The 22093-nt window shown below is 51.2% G+C and overlaps 1 long non-coding RNA gene across 4 annotated transcripts in view; it reads right to left on the bottom strand.

Moving 5' to 3' along the window:
* LOC125620440 overlaps positions 1–21628 on the bottom strand; it is a 76666-nt gene extending 55038 nt beyond the window's left edge. For 3 of the 4 annotated variants that reach the window (XR_007352111.1, XR_007352113.1, XR_007352112.1), the window contains exons 1-3: positions 21473–21628; positions 20449–20659; positions 10225–10394 (exon numbers count right to left, since the gene is read on the bottom strand). This is a non-coding gene — a long non-coding RNA (uncharacterized LOC125620440). Of the gene's footprint in view, positions 1–10224; positions 10395–14631; positions 17687–20448; positions 20660–21472 lie in introns of those variants that run through there. The other variant, XR_007352114.1, reaches the window with a different exon arrangement.
* Positions 21629–22093: the final 465 nt, after the last annotated feature.

Genomic DNA, 22093 nt, shown 5'->3' with positions numbered 1-22093 from the left:
CCCATTTGGGTGTGGTCAGGAGGCTCCTACTAAGAAGAAAAGGGAAAAGGGACCCTGGGCCTGGAATCGGATGGAACAGCAAACATGTTCTCTCGAGCATGCTCGAACATCTCAAGGTAAAGGACCCTTGGAGAATCTGATTAAAACTATGGACCCTGTTCCTGGTTAAAGATAGGGAAACACAACATAGCTCCATGATGCTAGCTAGGATGGAAGTCACCGATTCTTCCATACTCTTTTTTTTTTTAATATTTATTTTTTAGTTGTAGTTGGACTTAATATCTTTATTTATTTTTATGTGGTGCTGAGGATCGAACCCAGGGCCTCGCACATGCTAGGTGAGCATTCCACCACTGAGCCACAACCTTAGCCCTCTTCCATACTCTTTGTCAGGATTTTGCCAAGCACTACAGGCATTATCTCACTTAACCCCCTCAGTGCCACCATGAAGTAGGAACTGTGGTTGCCTGCACTTCACAGATAAGGAATCAAAGGCAGAGAATGGGTAGTCGCTGGATGAAAATTCAAATCTAGGTCTTTCTGACTTCTCTTAAATGACTCACCAAACGTTCGGATTCAATAGCAACTATGGTCAGAATTTCCTGAAGTTTTCATTTTAAGATGCAGATTCCCCAGCCCTATAGTAGGAAACAGATCTTCTGGAGGTGGGGCCTGGGAATCTGCATCATTAAGGAGAGCACCAGTGGATTCTCAGGTACCCTAAGTATGACAACGGCTGCAGCCACTGGACTGCCTTCCCCAGTAAGCAGTAGCTAAATATTCCAGTTATTCTGGTGGTGCAACAAATTACACACAATTTTGTTTTGCTGTCTAAGGTGTGATCAAGAATTAGGGAAGGGCATCACTGCCATCAGAGTCTATTGGTCCAAGAAGCTATCCCCAATTCAAGAGGAAGGGGATCAGACTCCACCTCCTGACGGGGCCCAGAGAGATCACATTGCACACATGCATGGAGATGGGACCATCTCTGAAGGGGATGTTGCCGCCATCTTTGAAAAGGGCAATCTGTCACTCGTAGCTTCTACTTGCACACAAAATCCAGTAAAATCAACCTGGCTGCTTCAATCTGCAGCCTGGAGAGAACAATGCTTAACATTCATCAAAGTCACTTTTCAACAGGCTTCCTCATGCTTCATGGTTCGCCCTTCCGGCTTCAGAAAAAAATCCCCTGCAGCTGCACCATGTACCTCTGAGGCCACACTCAGGAAGTGCCCTCGGTGGCAACACTTTCCCCGGCAGCTCATGATCTCATGGATTGATAAAGAAAATATGTGTTCACCCAGCTTCCTTCTGCATTCAGGTGGCCTCATCTCAGGGCACAGAGGAGAGACCCAGAAGCAAAATGAAAAAGGTTCACATGAAGACGTCATTGATAGAGGACAGAGAGTGTAAATTGGTACAACCTTTCCAAAGGGCAGCTTGGCTATGTGTATCAAAGTGTAAAATGTGCAGGCTCTTTGGCCCCAGCATTCCCACTTCTCGAATTTAGCCCAAGGAGATATTCCAAATGCAAGACAATATATGCACAACATATGCCCATAATGTTGTTTATCATAGTGAAAAATTGAAAACTGTCTTTATGCCCACAAGATAGTGATAGATTAGGCCAATAACTGTAGCTCATTAATACTAATTTTCAAAGAAGGAAGTAGATCTATATAGACTGATGGTGGAAAATTTCCAACACATATGGTTAAGTAAAAAAAAAAAAAAGTATCTGAACAATGCATACTATAAATCACATTTATATAAAACAATGTGTACTTCCCGCCCAAAAAGAGATATCTGAAAGAAGGTTCCCTACGTGGTAGATGTTGGTATGAATTTTGCTTATTTCTGTATTGTTTGAAAGTGTTTAACAACAATAATGATGATGATGCCTACACCCTGGCTACACTGCTGAGGGTAGTTGCAAATCCCCTACATGCATTGATTCCCTATTCTCATGAAGACCATGTGAAGTGGATACTCTCATTACCACCATTGTAGGTGGGACTACTAAGACAGACGGCTCCCCACGATCACACAGCCAGCAAAGAGCAATGACAGAAGCCAAACCCAGGCAGTTGGCTCTGGAGCCCAACTGCCATTAAGCCATCCTGCCACTCCACCATGATTAGACACAGTATTTTTACCAAAATGATGAAGCTGTTCTCTTAAAAGAGAAAAATAAGTCACCAAATTGGCCTTAAGGTGGCTGGAGCTTCCAGAAGGAGCACCCACAGATCCTCACTGGGGATTTTCCAGCCCTTTCGCTTGCTGGGTGGATAGTGGAGATCCCCTTGGGATGAGTCTGAGGGCAGTGACAAGGTCTGATCTTGGAAGCCCCATGATGAAATGGGATGAGAAGGAGACCCAGATTGGTGATTTAGCTGAGCGTGGGGTCCTTCAAGCCTACAGCTCCCAAGAGTCAAAAAAGAGACCCACCCCGACCCCCAGAGCATGTAGACCCAAACCTCAGCTCCTGGCCCAGGCCGCACCCAGGCTAGAAACAGCTATTATGGTCAATAGCTGTTTCTAGCCTGGTCAAAACTCCAAGGGCCAGAGCACGAAAGCCCCAGGGAGGCAGCACGGATGGACGCAGAGGTCCCAGCCGAGCCCAGTGCATGTGTGTCCCTGGACTCCAGCATGTCTATAGAGAGAATGAAAGGAGGCCCTGGGAGATGGTCCCTAGGAAGGGAGAACGGAGGTCCAAGCACGGTCCAAGATCAGGTAGAGGAGATCCCCAGGTGTCCCAGCGCAACCCCAGCAGCCTCATGCTTGAGACCTGGTACAAGGGGCTCCAAATACACAAGCTAAAGTTCGAGGAGCCTTGTCTGTCTCCCACCTCTAGGGATCCATGCAAGCCGCTGAGTCTGCACACGCTGTCCAGCGAGGGTTGTTGCTCCTCCTGTCTCAGAGCACAGCGGACACTTCAGGCTTTGCCGCAGTCCGGCTGGCTGGGCAAAATAACTGGGGGGGGTGACGAATAACTTGTGTACGTTGATACAGCAGGAGTGGGAGCCGTTTATTGCAGGACAGGAGCAGTATTTATACATTCCACACAGCTTATCTAATTAGCATAAACTAGATACATCAGTCAACCAATAAAGAATTTCCACACTTAATGGCTTGTTTGTGTTACTTCTCAAACCACTCCCTCTGGCATTTTGCCAGGCACCATCCAGACTTGTTTACGAACTCTAACATTCCCCTGGCAAAATGCCAGGTGTTATTTTGACTTGTTTACAGACTCTAACATTTCCCCCTTTTGTTTAATTTAAATAACGACCATAGTGGTTTTTACAGAAACACCATAAATAACCTGATACAAGCAGAAAGGGAGGATACAAAATGCCACAATACCAAGCCAATTGATGGCTCCATGCAAGAAGCCCTTGGAAAAATTATACCAGCAATGACACCGTTTGCAAAGATACCGAGTTACAATTTGTTATAGATTACAGTTTGTTGTCTCAGTCCAGGTAAAGCAGTGTCTCAATAGATTAACTCACAGTCCAGGTAAATCACAATCCAGGTAAGTTCTGTAGGCAGCTAGCTTAAATCACAGTCCAGGTAAGTTCTGCAGGCAGCTAGCTTGATCCGAAGTCTCGTCTGTTTCTCAGCCAAAGTCTTGTCCGGTTTTCAGCNAATCTTCTCCATTTTCTTAAAATGGCCATTTTTCCTCTTGCCCTATCTGCCTAGGGACAAGCAGATTGCTCCCGTCCTATCTATGGACGGGCAGCTTTTTTTTCGTCACTTACCCCTGAGTGTCCCGGGGCTCCCCGTAACGGGCCACCATCTGCCGCAGTCCGGCTGCAGCAGAATAATCAGGGGGGGTGACGAATAACTTGTGTACGTTGATACAGCAGGAGTGGGAGCCGTTTATTGCAGGACAGGAGCAGTATTTATACATTCCACACAGCTTATCTAATTAGCATAAACTAGATACATCAGTCAACCAATAAAGAATTTCCACACTTAATGGCTTGTTTGTGTTACTTCTCAAACCACTCCCTCTGGCATTTTGCCAGGCACCATCCAGACTTGTTTACGAACTCTAACATTCCCCTGGCAAAATGCCAGGTGTTATTTTGACTTGTTTACAGACTCTAACAAGGCTTCAGCAGGGAGAGGAGACACCATGGCAGCAACTTGAAGTGGGTCAGGAGGGAAGTGGTGGACACCGAGGTGGCCAGAGGCTCAGTGAGGAGCCCCCAGGGGTGCTCAGAAGCTTAGAAAGACATTCATGGTACCTGGAGTTGCCTTGGGCACCCAGGGTCAGGTTTCCCAGGATGTGTGTGTATTGTGAGAAGCAGAGAACAAGCGCAAATCCTCGGGAGACCGAGAAGGTATGCAAAGGAGCCTGGGCCTCCATGTCTGTGGCCTGCCCCAGAGACCTCTCCTCACCTCTTGGTTCCCATTATGACTGCAGCCTCCTCCTCCACACTCCAAGACCCCTCCCACCTCCCTCTCAGTGCCCCCACCCACATTGCTCTGGGACCCGCATCCGGGTCCTCCTCCCAGCTGCATCCTGAAGGACCAGGTGGCACTGCCAGGCTGGAGGCAGAAGGGACCTCACTCTGGAAACTTTCTTTTTAAATCAGAGCAAGAAACAAATGGCTGCGCAATCCACTGGGATCGCCCTGGGTTGGAAATTTAAAATGCATTAAGGTTGAGAGACCTATAAACATGTCATAACACGCTCTGCGAGCTGCTGCCTCTGTGACTTGCAGGCACAGGAGCCCCAAAGGGCACAGGCAGGCATGTTCACTGCACACAGATGGGCACACACACCCATACATGCCCATCTCTGGAACTCCCTCCCTCCACACCTATGCACAAACACACATGATCTCCTCCCACCTATGGACACACAGAGATCTGTCCGTGCACACATGCCCCAATAGACGTGCAAACACAGACCTTGCACACACATGACATGTGCACCCACATGCAGTCCCACTCTGTGCAGAAAACTGTGCACTTACTAAACCTACACATGCACACAGATTCACACACGTTACCCTATAAATATACACACGCCTTCCCCCTGCACACGCATACATGCACACACAATTATCTCCACTTGTAGACACATGGCACAGAAATAAACTCAGCCCTAGGCTCACCCTTGATCAGAGACAGACACCCTCACCCCACGCAGATGCACACACTCACACACGCTGATTCCAACCACAGCGACGTGGATGTGCATACACATTCACACACACTCATGTAAAATATGGACATTCATATGCAAACACCGTACTCCCAAGCCAGATGTGTGCAGTTTACTTTACCCAAAGCAGAGATTCAGTGCACACTGGCCCACCCGGAGTGTGCTCACAGACGGCCCAGAGATACAACATCATCAAATAAACATCCAGCATCCCCCGCTCCCACCCCCCGACTTGAGCAACCATCTGGTTGCCCATCCAACAGCCTGTATTGGTTTTCCTTTAACATTCTCTTCTCTGGAACCAGTGCACCATTGCCCACTGGCTCAGGTCATGCACCTTGACTCCACCGTCTCTCTTGCCCCCCCACATCCAGTCTGTCTGTAAAGCCCGCCATGACGGCCTTCAAAGTGCATTGCATCTCCACACTAGTTACTTCTCCCCTCTCCATGCCATCGTCCTCCTGCATGCCATAATCTGCCACCTGGACGTTGCTCTCACTGCCCCTCATGCCCCACTTCCACTGTGTCACCTAGAATCTGTGCTCCACGTTTAGCCAGCGCTAAAGAACCCTCCATGTCTTCCACTGCACTTTACATGTAGACTCCTTATCCAACCAAGCCCACGAGTCTCCACACTCAGACCCTGTTCCTCTCTCTCCCCTCACTCCAAGCTCTCTCAGGACATGGACCCTCTCACCGCCTCAGGCACACTCATCCCTCCCCCACACCAGGGCCTCTCCACCATTCACTGTCACCCCTGCCTGGTGCCCTTCCCCTGACCCTTGCTATGGCCACACTCATCCTCCAGGTCTCTGTTGAAATGTCACCTCCTTGGAGAGGTCTTCCCTGATCATCCAACCTAAAGAGGACACTCCCCATTCCTCTCCTCCACGGCCCCCTGTTTCCTGGGTCGCACGTATCACCAGAAGCATTTCTCGATGTTCCTTATCTCCCTCTAAACCTGCAGTGTCCCAGAGTGGCCACTAGCCACATGCAACTATTTGAATTAAATAAAATTAGGAATTCAGCTGATGGTTGCATTAACCATACCCCAAGTGCTCAAGAGCTGCAGGTGGACAGTGGCTACTCATCAGCATGGACATTTCCATCATCCAGAAGGTTCTCTGGGATGGTCGCCTGGGGAGGACAAGACAATGTCTCTTCTACTCGCTCTGTGTACTCTGTGCCTGCATGGTGTCTGGCTCAGCAGGGGCTCAGGAAATAGTTACTGAATGAACTCACATGTGTGCAGGCCCATCAGGAGAGAAGATGCGGCATGTTAAGGACCCATTCAAATGCCACCTCTTTCTTGAAGGCTCCTTGTCATCTCTGCCTTCCTCTTTCTCCCATCATGATGCTTGTGCCTCTGTGACAGACAGGCCTTTATTGGCCCTTATTGGCCACAGACCTCAGTTTACTGCAGAGCGTTTTACCCCACTTCCACCAGGAGATGGAAAGGGGAATGGAAGAAATATCAGGAGCCTTATCCTCATTGTGTCCCCAGACCTCCATCCAGTTCTCCACCCCCCACCCCTCTCTCTCTCAGTGCTGGGGATTGAACTCAGGGGTGTTTAACCACTAAGCCACATTCCCCAGCCCCCTTTTTTATTTATTTTTTTTTTATTTTGAGACTGGGTCCTGCTTAGTTGCTGAGGCTGTCCTCAAACTTGCCATCCTCCTGCCTCAGCCTCCCAAGCCCCTGGGATTACAGCTTTGCATCACTGCACCCAGCTCCATCCATCTCTTTGGAGGCAACAAAGCAGCTCCATTGAGAGTGCAAATCCTGGACACAGGTAATCTCAGGTCCTCACACCCGTTCCGCCTCCTACTAGATGTGACTTTGAAGAGACTGCCCAGTGTCCTCAGGTCTCAATTTCCTCATCTGTAAAATGTGCGTGACAATGAATACTTCACAGACCTGCTTTTCAAAGTAAAATATAATATGTAAAATAATGTATGTCCAAGATGTTGTGCAGTGTTCCCTCTGAGGATGTCACGTCCCTAGCAGAAGTGAGACTCATTGACATTCTACACGCTATACACAGTCTTGTATGGAAACCTCGGTTTGTTCTAAATTTATTCCAAAGGTGTCTGAAAGTCCTCATAGATGGGAGCCCCGGGTCACTGTCCACATAGCCTAATCACTAGCTGGGCTCTGTTTCTGATCCAGTGACTGCAGTTCTTAAGTAAAATAATTAATGGTTGCATTTTGGTAATTAATTTCGTTGATATTAAAATGCTAATATTTTGTTAAAAGCAAGCTATGATCAGCACAGAACCCGCACATGGCCAGCATGTATGGTGAGCTTCCTCCATTCTTCTTGTAGCAGGGACAGACGAGGCAAGGCACCAAAGATAGCAGGAAACAGTTTTATTTGGCTGCAGCCAGGCTCAGAGAGCACAGCTTTTGCTATAATCAATCAATCCCCTGAACCCCGAATTCAGGTAGTTTCAGAGTTTTATACCCAGCATGTAAGGGGAGGGGCTCAGAAGTTCACATTCTGCAGAAGTTCACATAAAAGCAGCTTTTTCTTTCACTGTTTTGGGCAAGTTAACCCTTCAAGGACAACACCTGAGAAGGGGAGAGCTTCTTCTCCCCTCTCTTTCCTCCCCCTGCCAGCTGTTACCATGGAGCCCATTTGTAACTTATCTTATAAATGTAGACATCTCTGTGAAGCCCATCTCAAAGCCAGAGGCCTTGTTTGCACATTTCTACAAACTACTCTACTGGATACATGTTTATGAAAAACCAGTAAGGGGGTGTCCAGCACCTGGAGAGCTGGTGTCTTCCCAGCCAGTGGCCAAGTAAAACAGGGCGACACGAAAATAGGAAGTTTATCTACATTGAACTCCTTTGCAGAGACTGTTTTGCTGACAGTCCTAAAGTCAGCCATGGTGAAGATTACTGGAGAAACCCAGGTCAGTCTTTTCTGTGGAGAAAGGGGGTGCCACTTCATTCTGGCTAGAGTGCCTGCAGGTAGGATGAGAGAGAAGAAGGTCCTGACCCAAATATATTATCAGAAAGGAAGGAGCAGACCCCAAAAGGAGGCAACTGGCTGTGGAGAAAGAGGAGCAGGGAGCAGAGGGAATCTAGCCATCAAGGAAAATGCAGCATTGCGCAGTGGAAAATTCATGGGATCTGGGTCCAATCCCAGCTCTGCTTCTCACTAGCTGTGTGACCTTGAATGAGTTGCTTATCCTCTCTGTGCTCACGTGTGTGAAGCAGGGATAATGACAGCACCTACTTCAATGGGTTGTTCTGAGGCGTAAATGTGCTTGTAGTTATGGAGTGCTCAGGACGGTACCTGGCACATGTTCGTTTGTGTAATAAATTGGTGAAGAAATTGGAGAAGGGCTGAGAACTGGGTCTGGGAATCTCCCCCAAACCTCCCTCCCCTCTTCTAAGTCCACCTACCAAAACTTCTTCCTATTTTCTTTAAACTCCTCCCCATTTCCACCCACTCCCCCCTTCCAATTTGAAGCAGATTCCATCAAAGACACAAAAGGACTCTCAAGGAAATATAAAGTGACCCAAATGGGGGAAACGCTCAGCCACTGGTCCTCATTATGACTCAGGGTGTGGGAATTAAAACCACACGACAGGCCTCGGAGGGTCTCGCTCAGGACCAGGAGGCGCTCAGAACTCTTTCCAATCGAGTGCACCTTTGTTCAATTGGAAATCTTAATGCAGCGTGTAACTCCTGGGTGGACTGCAGACATCCCTGATTCAGAGTCGTTTTAAATACTGAAATAACACTGATCAGCTAACAAAAACTGCCTGCCTTTCAGCACTTAACGACAATGCAGTGTGCCAGAACATCAGAATATGATTTATTTTTTTAAGTCTTAGAGTCCCCCATCCCTCCCCGATTTCAGGGTGAAGAGCCAGGAGGGAAGAGAACCCATGGTCCAGTGAGGCAGACCCGGGAGGTTTTGAGACCTGGGAGCCAAGGATGCAAGGGTGTGGGGTGGAAGGAAAAAGAGAAGAGACAGACAGACAGACAGACAGATGGACTACAGTCTACAACAGGTAGAGTAACAGACCCCCCAACAAAGATATCCACAGTTTAATCCCAGAATTTATGAATGTTTACTTCTAAGGCAAAAGAGATCTGCAGATGTGATTAAGTGAAGGATCTCGAGATGCAAAGGTTATCCTGGATCACCTGGGGGCTCCAATGTCATCATAACCATCCTGATAAGAGGAAGGCAGGATGCCCAGAGTAGAGTACAGAAATAGAGGCCCAAGTGATGCTGGACCACAATCCAAGGAATGTGGGAAAATTCTAGAAGCTAGAAAAGGTAAGGAAACAGATTCTTTCCTGGAGCCTCAGGAAGGAACACAGCCTGCTGACTCATTTCAGACGCCTGTCATACAGAACGGTAAGACAACACATTTGTTATTGCATTGAACCACATTTGTGGTAATTGGTTGCAACACCAATGAGAAACTAATGAAGGGTCCATAATAGGCAATGAGGGTGATCGATTCAACAACAGATACTTCCTGGAGGCCTACTGAGCACAGGTACTGCTCAGGGCCCGGAGAAACAGCAAAGCCCGCTCCCCAGAGCTCTCATTCTGGTGGAAGGAGACGGTAAATAAATGAGTTAAACAGATGGGACAATTTCAAATAGCTAAAAGCACATGAAAAGAATAAGAGAGGTGACATGGGGGAAAGCTATAGCAGTAGGAAGTGAGCCCCTGTGATTAGATGGGGGAAAAAATCTTCCTGAGGAGGTAGCCAAGAAATGAAGAGTTAGCCAGGCAAAGACTGGAGAGAAGTGTATCTTGGACTGTATGGTTGAAACGTTGCTGCGTAACAAGCCACCCCAAAATTCAACAGCTTACAACAGCCATTCTTTGCTCCCAAGGTTACAGTTCGGGCAGAGTTCAGTGAGAACCCTTCACCTGTGCATCATGCAGCATCAGCTGGGATAGCTAAACTAGGGTAGGATGGTACCCACTCACACGGTCCACTAGTTGGTCTCAATGCCAGCTGGAAACTCATCCGGGGCTGTCAATTAGGAAAGTCAACTCACCTCCACATGGACCTCCATGAGGCTGCTTGAGCTTCCTCAGAGTATGGTAACTGAGTTCCAACAGGAAGGAGGCAGAACTGCCAATCCACGGTATCATTTCTACCACATTTGATTGGTCCATAGTACAATCAAAGCTCAGATTGAAGGGAGTGGATGAGTAGACACTCTCTCTGTGTGGGGAGAGGGACAAATAATCAGTGGTCATCTTTCTTCCATCATATATACCCAGAGGCATTGCAGTTGCAAAAGCCCTGAAGTGGAAATGACATTGATGGGCTTGAGGAGAGAAGTGAGGCTGCCTAAGAGAAATGAGCGAAGAGGAGACAGCGAAGATGGGGCCAGGGAGGAGGGCAGCCTCTGGATCACGCAGGGCCTGTAGGCCATGCTAATGGGTTTAGGTATTACTCCGAGGTAATGGGAAGCCACTGGAGCAAGGAAGGGACATAATCTGATAGCAGCTTTTAAAATACAGCTCTTGACACTGTGTGGAGAGAGGGAAGTGAAGGGGCAGGTTATTGCGATGAGACCGTTGATTGACATGGGAGCTAAGAGAAGGCCCAAGGTCTGGTTTCCGTTGCTCAGTTTTTCAATTTGGGGGGAACAGTAATGAAAGGGAGAGGGGGAAGAGAAGATGGTGGGCCCATTCTAGACTAGCAGAGTTTGGGAACCAAAGGAAAGAAGTTGTTAAAAACAGGGGCCTTGGCATCGACTCTGCTGTTGCTAACTCGTGACCTTGAGCAAGAAACTTGTCCTTTCTCACCTTTAGTTTTCATAAAATGAGGATAATAATATTTATCTTATAAAGTTAGTGGGGAAGATTAAATAAGGTCATTAATTCATTCAACAAATGTACATTGAATGCCAACTATGTGCTTGAAAAAGACAACAAACGACTCTACCTCCGTGGAGCTTATAGCTAAAGGCAGAACGATATTGATCTATAAATAATTTAGTGCCTGGCACATAATACCACTCCATAGCTATTTTTATTGCTGCATTGGAGGAGCTTATGGCACCCCCACGTGGAGAGTTTCAATAGTCAATTCCATATTCAGTCTGGCTGTCCCAGGAGTGGCTCTCATTTCACTGAACACCTACTAAGGGCCAGGCACTGAATTAGGCTTTTTCATATCTGCTAAGCTCCTAGAGCTTCCGAACAGTGGAGCTGCCAAGAGTTTGATTCCTCAGATGCCGGGATGAATAATTTATACCAGGCACTCAAAGGGCTGCAGACTCTGGCCTCTGATGTGTCACAGGCGCAAGTGGGAAGGATCAAAGCAGTTTGTCACACCCGCTTCCTCTATAATTTATATTGAATGTGGTGCCCACATGCAGGCCACCATTTTAAACAGTCCGTGTGTATCAGCTCCTTATATCCTCACAAAAACCTTATGAAATATGCACTCCTGTCATCCCCAAATTACAGATGAGAACAATGAGGCCCAGCCAGAGGCACAAAGCTAGTTAGTAATTGGCCCACCTGGAATGTAAGCCCAGACGGGGGGTACTCCAGGCTCTGCTAGCCTACATTGCCATCCCTCGGATACCTGAGGATTGCAGAAGACCCAGTGGCCTTCCCTATCATGCAGGCCTCTCTGAGCCCAAGGCTGCCACTGGCCAGAGACAGCACGATGTCTTAGAGGAAGAAAGCCAGCCTGGGAGTGACATCAACTGGGAGCCAAGGTCTGGCCCTATCGCTCAGCCACAGACCTCAGGGAAGAACCTGAGCCTCCCTGGGCTTCAGCTTCCTCTTGATGAAACAGAAGGCCCATTCATTCATTCACTCGACCAATATGCACTGAGAGACTTCATGTCCTAGGAAGAGTGCCACCAGTGAGACACACACTGTCCCCAGTCCCCAAGAATCTGACATTCTAGCAAGGAAGACAGAGGAGAAAACAAGGAAATAAGCAAAGTGAGATGAGCCATAAGGAGCCCCTTGGGAGAAAGCACAAGGGCTGAGGGGGAGAGCAGGGGTGCACACCTATTTTGAAGGGGACATATTTTGGACGAATCTGGAGTAGTCACCTGACCCCTGAGAAGGAGCCAGCCACACCCCGGGGAGGAGCGAGAGCACTCCAGGCAGATGGAAGGTGTTTGGGCACGGAGGGAAGCCCAGGGGGGCCCAGGGGGGCTGGTCTCTCTTCCTAGCTTGGGCCTAGGACTGCTGGTCTCTCTTCCTAGCTTGTGGCAGCACCAAAGAGGACTGTGCCTACAAAGCAGCAGACAGGATGCCTGACATGTGGCAGACACTTGACAAATGTGAGCTCTCTTCCTCCTCCCTCCCCCAGCTGGGTGCCATGGTGCCAGAATGGGGCTCCTTCCAGGGGGACCCACATCCCCGGAGTCCCAGCCGACAAGCTCCAACGACGGCAGGGGTCTCCGAGCTCCCAGCCCGACTCTGCCACCATGGAAATGCACACTTTCTCCCTTTGTCTAATTATTCCTAATTGGAAGAAAAATTGTTTGGTAAATCAACTGGCATCTCCTTGGCTCCCGTGTCCTAGCAACCCGACTCTGGGGGTGGGGGGGGGGTGGTGACACTGGAGAGGAGGCGACTTGCCGCCTCCGCGCTGCACGGAGTGCCAGGGAAGGGCAGAAGCGACAGCTACACCCCCAGACTGGCGTGTCCCCTCCCTGTGGCCCCTGGCTGCCGCCGCACCCAGTCAGCACCCAGGAGCACGCGAGCACACGGACATGCGCACACGCTCCGCGGAGGCCACCGAGCTCGCCGTGCCTGCGACGCCACCTCGGCCTTTCTGGAAAGCAGAAGGTGTCTCAGAAATAGATTTCTAATTTTCCAGCCACCTGCTCGGCTGAAAGATATTCTGGAGTTTATAATTACTTTTCAGGCACTTAACTAGAATCTAGTTTCTAGGGCAACTTGATGCATCTCCTAATGTGTTGATGGGTAAATTTCAGCTTCCTGCGCAGCCCAGGGTGGCGGGAGACTGGTCCAGCCAGGTCTCAGGGGAGGCCACCGCTTCCCTGGTTTGTTTTTTGAGGCTAGTAATCCTCATCTGACAGCATCGGGGAAGAAGTAAATGAGATAATAGGGCTTTGACTCCTGGCCCAGGCCCCGGACGTTTCCTGAGAATTTTTCATCAGCAGATTTATAGTTCTAAGGTACACAGAGGGCATGACCTTCACCTTCCAGGGGCTCTCGGTTCCCCGGCCATGCCTCAGAGGCAGAAACTCCCTCCTCCCCCTCTAACAAATGGCTAGAGTTTGGTGGTTGGCCAGAGTTTAAATCCTACCCACACCAACTCTGGGCTGGGTAATAATGGGCAAGTTATCCACCATCTCTGGGCCTCAGTCTCCCGAACTGGAAAGTAGAGGTGATAGTGGTTCCCACCTCAGAGGCTGGTTAAGGGGATTAAAAGAGTTCATCCATAGCTGGGTATGGTGGCACACACCTGTGATCCAAGCAACTTGGGAAGCTGAGGCAAGAGGATCGCAAATTCAAGGCCAGCCTCAGCACCTTAACAAGGCCCTGTCTCAAAATAAAAAATAAAATGTGGGGCTGGAGACTTAGCTCCGTGGTAAAGCACCCCTGGATTGAATTCTCAGTACAATAAAAGAGAGAGAGAGAGAAAGATAATTCACATAAGCACTTGGCATGAGGCCCAGTTCATAACAAGCACTGATTCTATCACTGTTGTTAGGGAATAATCCAAGAGCAGTTGCCCAGGGTCAAACAAGTCTGGTTAGGGATACAGGAAGCAGGAGGCAGTTCAGGGCACTTACCAACTAGGACAGAGGTCTCCCAGGAAAGGAGGGTGTGTATACATTATAACTTCTATTTGTATTTCTACCTCGTCCTTTTTGATTTCAATTTCTGTATGTCTGACCATGTGTGTATTTTATAAATATATATTGAGAGGCTCCACTCAAGAAAGTTTCATGGACAGGGGATTATCGTCCAAAAGACGGCAGGAGAGAGAGAGAGAGTAGAACAAATGATTTGAGATGGAAGAGGGCTGAGATGCCATTTTACCCATCCCCACCCTTATCATTACACAGGGGGATACTGAGGGTCAGAAGGGGCTCATGATTAACCCAGAATCACATCAGAAACAAAGAGCCAAGCCCTGAGAGACCCACAGAAAGTCCAAGAAGCTGGAGCCACAGAGTTCCCAGGCTACAGGAGCCCCATGGGTGAAACAGTCCTGGAAACCTTCCTGGAGGAGGTGACAGGACCTGACCTTTGAGCAGAAGAACAAAGTCACATCTGGGCCAAACCCAGAAAAGATGAGCCATTGCTTGCAAACCTAGTCCCACACCACCGCCGCCCAGGGTCTTGACATGAGCTGAGGACTCGCTCTGGGCCAATTTCAAATCCTCTAGGGCTGGCAGATTTCCTGAATTACCTAAGAGCCGAGCAGGCGTGAACAGGTGTCAGCTCACCTGGGAGAGCTGTCTGTCCTCACACTGGCTCCTGGTTGCTCCCTCTGGATTTCCACCTGCCTCTCTGTCGTCCACTCCGTCCGTTTCTTTCTCTGTGTTTCTGGTGGCTTTCCGGTCGTCCTTGGTCAGTCCATCTCCCTCTTGCCTGAGGGACCTGGGCGGTGTCACTGTCTCTGGCCTTCAGTGGGCTCCTCCCTGGATGTGTAATTGGGGTCCCTGCTCCCCCAACTGGGCTTCTCGCCTCCTCTGTGACTGACTCATAGCGTGTCTCTGGGTTTGCCTGCCGTCTTCTTTCTGGGCCTGTTTCTCTCTCCCTCTCTCTCCCTGGCTCTGGGCGTGTGTGAATGGAGGTGGTACAGATCTGGGTTTCTGTCTCGGGTCCTGTCTGCCTGCTGCCCGCCTTCTTCCTGGGCCTCTCTCTCAGCCAGTGGTTCTGAGTGTAAACCCCAGGGGCTGGTAGCATTGCCTGGGCATTCGGTACAAATGCACATTCTCAGCACCACCCCAGACCCGCGTCAGAAACTCCATCCAGGGCTGGGGGCCCCACGATCTGTGTTTCAACAAACCCTCTCCCTGGGGGCTTCTGATCAAGTTCAAGCACTAGTTTAGTCTCTCTTCTTGGATCTGCCTGTGGCAAGGGAAGAAAGGTAGAAATGTCCCTTGGCTCTGGTGTGACTTCGTCCCTTTCATTCTCCCTGTGGGTCACACCTAAGGCCACTGGACCTAAAGCAGCTGTATCACCCTGGGCACACTTCACCCTGACTGCTGGGACCCAGACCAAGAGCAGAGAGGCTAGGAGAGGAGTCCAGTTAGAAGCACCGAGGCAGCATGGGCACCAAGGAGGCTGGGGGAGGCTGTTGGTGGATTAACGGGGACACACACTGTTCCTCAGCTGGAGTCTGTCACCAGGCTGTAGATGTGTTACCAATCACGGGGCCTGTCCCTCCACTGCACCAAGAATCTTCTGGGTCACTGGAAAGCATCCTGGATGCTGGGGATGCACTCTCAGGGATCGTGATTCCTCAGGATATTTCAAACACTACCCTAGAGATTCTGATGAGCAGAAAGCAAAGTCCTAACGTAACCTTGACAACCTCTTTACAGATGGTGATCAGGATGCACCTTTTGCAGATGGAGAAACTGGCACTCAGAGAGTCACATAACTTCAAACGTTAGGGTCAGGATTTGAACCCAGATCTGTGAGGACACAGGTCCACCCTTCTCATTTGGCTCCGTGTGCGTTTTGCACCTGACACTATCATTCTCCAGTGTCTTCCAGAATGGCTGTGTCTTGCCCACCCACCCCCAACCTAAAGGCATCCCCTACCCTGTTTCCTCTGTGCAGCTCTGAAACCCTGGTCCTGGGCAGCCAGCTCCGCCCCTCTGAAATGGCTGGCCTGTTACTGCACCTCTCTCCTGGCGAAGAAGCTCTCACATCCCCCAGAAAGATTCCTATATTCCATCACACTCCCAGGTCTCCCCTGGACCCTGCCCAAAGTCCAGCCAGCAGTCTTCTGGTCACATATGACAAGCTGGAACTTGCTTTCTCTCCAAATCCAGCCAGTGCCCTTGTTTTGCAGCCACAACACCAAAAACAGAGCCATGGGTGGGCAAGAGTTTTCCAGACCCTCTCACAGAAGCGCCTCACCCACAGGAGCAGCCTGGCCCCTGCAGGAGCCTGAGCATTAGGGCTTTGAGGCCTTGTGTGTTCTCTTTAACCTTGGGGATAACTTTACATTCTACCCCATGATGTGTGGAGGTTTGTTTCAATATAAAAATAATGCCTATTGATTGAATTTTGACAAGGAACATGTATTACTTTTGCAATGTAAAATATTCAATTAATAAGTGACTATAACCCTTCTAATTCCTCACTATCACGAACAATTGATGATCCCGAGAGACGCCGGGCTTCCTCCGTGGCTTTATGCATCCCAACACCTAGCATATTCCTGGGGTGTCTGTAATTCTTTCTTCTTTTCCTTCCTTTCCTTCTCTCATTCAACAGATATTTTTGGATTGCCTCCAGTGCCCCGGGCATGGGGCTAGAGTCTAGGAATGATGAGGAAAACAGACATGCTTCCTGCCTCCAGGGAGCTTCCAATCTAATCAGGGGATCGAGGGATTAAAATACACACAGTAAAGGTGTAACGACAAGAGGCAGGAAATGCACAACAGGAAAGCAAAGGGCATGTTGAGCAAGAATAATGCGGGTATTAAAACTGTTCCCAAGGAAGTGACATTTCGAGGGAGACTTGAGGATGAGTTGGCCAGGTAAAGACGAGCAGCAGGAAGGAGAGGCGCACAGACCTTCTGGAGGCCCAGCCATGAACCTATCATCTTCAGCAAGAGCTGGAGGCCAGAAGCAGGCGCAGGCCCTCTTCCGAGCCCTGGGAGGCAGCCAGCGATCTGCTAGACCCAGCCCAACTGCAGTCTCTGGGCACGGGGCCACCTGTGATCACACAGCCAGCTTCCAGGCTGACACCAGGAGGAGGACCTGGAGCCGGGCGGGGCGGGGACTGGCAGGCAGCAGATGCAAAGGCCCATAGGCTCTGGATCAGCCCATGGTGGCCAAGCATGGAACTCTGGTCAGGCCAAGCCCAAACCAGTCCTCTGGGGCTTCCACGCAGGTTCCCATGATGCCTGGTGGCAGCACCTGTGGGGCACCTGGGCATGGGGGAACGGCTTGTAGGTATCTAGGGCCCATCTGGCAGGCCAGGTCTGTCACAGATGCCACCTGGGTCCCTGGCCCTTGACACTCTTCCTGTCAAGCCTGTCCGTCTAGGACTGGTCCCTCCTCTCTGGCCTGCCGCCACCCCAACAAACCAAAGCCCATTCAGCCTGGGCCCTGTGTCCTGAGCCCTCAGCCACCACGGCTTGTTCTAGGACTGACACCAGCCCCCTGCTTGCCCAGCTGCTCCCCAGGATGGCATCTGTCCTCCATGGGGCCTCGCTGGTGTGCACCCCGATGCCTAGCTGCTGCCCCTCCCCTCCTGGGCCACTGGGCCAGCTTCCTGGCTGCAGTCTCCCCCGCGCTCATTCCACTGCCCGTCACCAAAGAGACCATTCCAAAACCACGAATCTCTATCGTTGATTCCCTGCTTCGTGCATTCCAGGGAGTTTCTATTGCCCTTGAGAAAGAGACCAAGTGCCTCTTAAAAGGGCGACAAGTGTCCCTACCCCAACTCCCCCCTTTCCCCTCTCACCTTCCAGGAAGACTTATAGAGGAGGAAAGGGCATGATGGGAAGGTCAGAAGAGAGTGGACAGAAGAACTCAGGAGCAGAAGCACAGCGTGGAGCACCCCAAACCTTTGGCCTGGGTGCCCCACCAGCAGAGGCAAGCTCTGGTGGCAAGAGCAGAGAAAGCTCTGGGCTCTCATGGCGGAGGCTGCAGGAGCCCAGCAGCAGGTGAGCCCGGGCCTCTGCTGCCACCCAGAGGCTGGATGGGGAAGCACAGGCGGTGAGCCAGCGAAGCAACCCACCTCCCCCAACAGCCCCGCAGATCAGCAAGGTCTCACCAAGTGTCAGGCCAACAGCAAGGGCCTCTGTGGGCAATGACAGCGGCAGGTCCAGCCTAAGGGGTCCTGAACACACTTCTAGTATGCGCCTGGCATAATATGTTTTCAGTTACCTATTCCCCCCTCTGCCTCCCCCACTTGCCCCTCCTCTTCCCTCCAGGACCTCCTTCCCAAGCCCCTGTGTCCCCGGGAACTATCCCAGGGCAACAACCCCCCTTATAGCCTCAGCCCCTCTGCATGCCCTGCCCCCAGAATACACCTGTCTGGAGTGAGGGGGGCTCCCACTCAGGCTGGCACTCACTCCCCAGGTGCTTACTGGGAGCCCAGTGGGTGCAGGCTGTATGCTGGACCCCGGGGCCACCGCTGTGGACAGACGGGTCCTCTCTCGAGCTTACCTTCTTCTTGGGACAGAGAGCCAGCCAGATTAGCGAACAAGGTGATTTCAGACAGTGATAAACAGAACGATGTCAGAGGGGACCAGAAAGGTGTCAATGAGGGACGAAACTGCCTGACCTGACAAGGCCTTTCTAAAGCTGGGTGTGGTGGTTTTAGAAAATCACAGGTTCTTTAAAATAAGTCCACTGCTCTCAAAACGGAAAATCTAACTGTCCCCCCAGTAAGTGCCTTAAGTGCAGGGGGTGCTTACTGATTCAACTTTCAATCAAAAGAACATAGCGGAAGCATGGTATGTTGATACGGAGGACTTACACGGTAGGGTGGAAAGGCACCATGGAGTCCTCTCTCCCCTGACCCCCATGTCACTCACTCCACGAAGGTAGCTGCCACCTCATGAGGACACAAAGGTGCTTCCCTGTGGAGACACCCAATGACTCAGAGCCGAAGCCTCCTCCAACCACCATGTGAAGGAGCCAGCCTGGAGGTGGCCCTCCAGACCACTGCAGCCCGTGCCAACCCACATGAGAGACCCCAAGCCAAAGCCACCAGGCCAGGCCACTCAGGGCCAGCTCATCCACTGGACGCCCGGTGCCCGCGCCACAGCACTTCAGAGCTGGTGAAAATGGTATAGTTTCTTTTCAAATTAGAAGACATAAAGAGCTTTTAAATCTAAAATGTTTTAATATGTAATAGTAATACATGTATCTTTATACCAAAACAATCATAAATTGTAATTTTTTAATTCCCTCAAGAGGAAGGGGCCAAAAAGACATTAGTGTATAATTTCCATGAAAATCATCATGTGGCCCTGAAGCTGCTACTGAATTTCCTGGCCCACAGAAACTTTGAGATAGTAAGTATTTGTGTTTGTAAATTGGGGGTGATTTGTTATGTGGCAAGAGAGCACGAATATCTCAGCCTTGTGAAAATTCTAGGGCAGAGCTCTGAGGACAGGGAAGCACAAGGGCAAAGGCCCTGGAGTAGAAGTGCAGAAGTAGTGTGTCCAAAGTGCCCAGAAAAATAGTCATTCAGCCTCTTTTAGCCTCAATTTCCCCACGTGTAAAATGGTGAAGACGAACGTCACAGCTTCTCCCTGGGCTGCTGCGGGGGAGTTCAGGCACAGTGTGTAGCACGACGCGAGCCCTGTGTTTGCTGTTCTTATCCAGCCCCTCCACCCCACCCCACCCCGCCCCACCCCCGCCCCGCCTTTCTTTCCCTCTCAGTCTGCCCAGACCTCATGCCTGGAGGTCTGAGTCATCCTCTCACCAGCCTCCTCAGCCTTCTCCTGCCTGCAATCTCCACACTGCGCCCAGCAGTTAGGTCCAAAGAGGCTCCTGTGAGATTCAGAGCTGGAGAAACGGGCATCCCACAGACCGGGAGGCGCAGGGGGCTCACAGCTCAGCCTTCTCAGGGCCCCTGAAGGTGCCCCAGCCTTTCCCATCGCCCCCTCGCGGATGTGCCCACGTTCAGCAAGATTCTCCTGTCCTGCAAGACTCCTGGATATCCTGGAAAGGCCCCTACTTTTCCCCTAAAAACCTATCATTTGCACACACACACCCACGTGCTCTGCTGAGGCGGGCCCAGCCACAGCAGGGGGGAGGGTCACAGATACACACACACTTACACCCACGATCACACACGTGACGCCTAACCCCCAGGGTGGGCGCTTCCCCAGGACCACGCACAGGTGAGGAGCGGGCTGGGTGGAGTCGATCTGTCCATCACTCCTTGCCCCGCCCCATCCCTCTCCGCAGACGCCCCCTGATCTCTGATGGTGGTAATAACCTTGCTCAGTGGGAGCAGGGTCCACAGCCCAGCGCTCCGCAGGCGTCCGTGCGCACTGCGGGGCGGATCCTCTTCCCTCTGGTGATGCGCACAGGGCCCCAGAGGCGAAGTGACCTACCTGGAGCCACTCAGGCAGAGTGAGATGCAGACCCGAGCCGTTCCTTGGCAGGGTCCAGGCTCTCGGCGCTGAGCCACACTGACCAGTGTGTGCTGCCCACCCTGGTCACAGCAGCCAGGAGCCGGGGGGTAGCCGATCCACAGAGGAGGAGCTGGCCCAATCCGTCACTTCTCAGCTAGATCAGGAGCCGCGGCACAAGGCCAAAACTTCACTGCAAGCAGAGGGGGCAGAGGGGACAAGCAGCCTGCCGGGGGAGTGTGGCAGAGGACAGACAGGATGGGGAGACCAAGAAGCTCCAGGACCACTGAGAGCCGATCTCCATCCAACTGGCTCCCAAGCTCCAGGCTGCCAAGAGCCTGGTGGGCCCCTGGTTCTTGCCCTGGGAGACCAGGAGGTATTGCTGCATCTACAGCCAGCCCTCTTTGGGGGGACAGGATTTCAACAGTCCCTGTCCTGACTATCAGAAAAGCTCTGGCCAAAATATAGTCTGATCTTGGGCAAGTTACTTAATCTCTCTCAGCCCCCAGACTCCTCCGTGAAATGGAATGTTATGAGAATTCAAATCAGTGCTGAACGTGAAACCGCTTAGGAGATTTGCCAGTATGTGACAGTACACTCAACTCCACTGTGGTGTGGCTCCAGGAAAGTAACTGAACCTCTCTGGACTTCGATTTCTCTGTTCTTTGCCTCCCTCTCTGTTTCAGACCTTGCATCTCTGACTCTTTCCGTCAGACATCCTCTCTGCCTGTGTCTAGTTCCCAGCCTCTCAGCTTTGGCCCTCCCCCATCCCAAACCCCTTGGAGTCCCATTAATTTTGAGAGGTTGTCTGTATGGGTTGCTGCCCAACCCAGTCCTGGGGCTCGGAGAGCCGTGTAATTATCCACTTGGAGCCAAGGGGAAGCGATAACCAGTCCTCCCTCCTCCTTCCCCGCCGGCCTCACACTCTTCCATTTCGCTCAAACATCCCCAGGGAAGCCGATTATGGAGGGGCCCGCTGGGTAAGGAGGGGAGGGATCCTCATTACCTTGCAGAAGGTCAGAGAGAGGGAATGGGGGGCAGCCCTCCAGCCTCCATCAAAGACGAGGCTGCAGTTGGGACAGCCCGTCCTGGGCCCCGCTCTCTGTGCCCGGCAGTGCGGCCTGATCTCTGGGTCCTCATCTCCAGGCAGAGCCTCCTCCTGTGCCCAGCCTCCCAGTGCAGCCGGCTCCCCTTCCCCTCCCCGGCACCTCCCATGGGCCTCCAATCCTGGATGCACGCCCCCCACACCATCCCTCCCTCCGCCCTTCAAACCCATCTCCTCAACACCAGCCACCCAGGCTCTCCCTGGGCTTAGCAGCCACCAAGTCCCCCAAACCTCTTCAGCCATGACATCCAGTGCTCTTTGACCTCTGAGCTCCCTGGAGCAGGGCCAGGGCTCTTCACCTGGTCGGCCTATGGGTCCTTCACAGGAGCAACGCCAGATCTGACTGCATGCTGTTCCCTGCTCACCCCACCTCTGTCCACACACCATGCCGCCTTCGAATCTTCTCCCCACCCCCTGCATACAGTGGAGGAACAGGGAGCCGAGGGGTCAGGAAGAGCCAAGCCTTACTCTGTCATCCCCTAACCATGTGCACGGAGCAGCTCCCAGCACCTCTGACCCACA

This window comes from Marmota marmota, unplaced genomic scaffold (assembly GCF_001458135.2).
Source record: "Marmota marmota marmota unplaced genomic scaffold, marMar, whole genome shotgun sequence".
Taxonomy (NCBI): Eukaryota; Metazoa; Chordata; class Mammalia; order Rodentia; family Sciuridae; genus Marmota; species Marmota marmota.
This window is presented reverse-complemented; position numbering and strand designations above follow the sequence as displayed.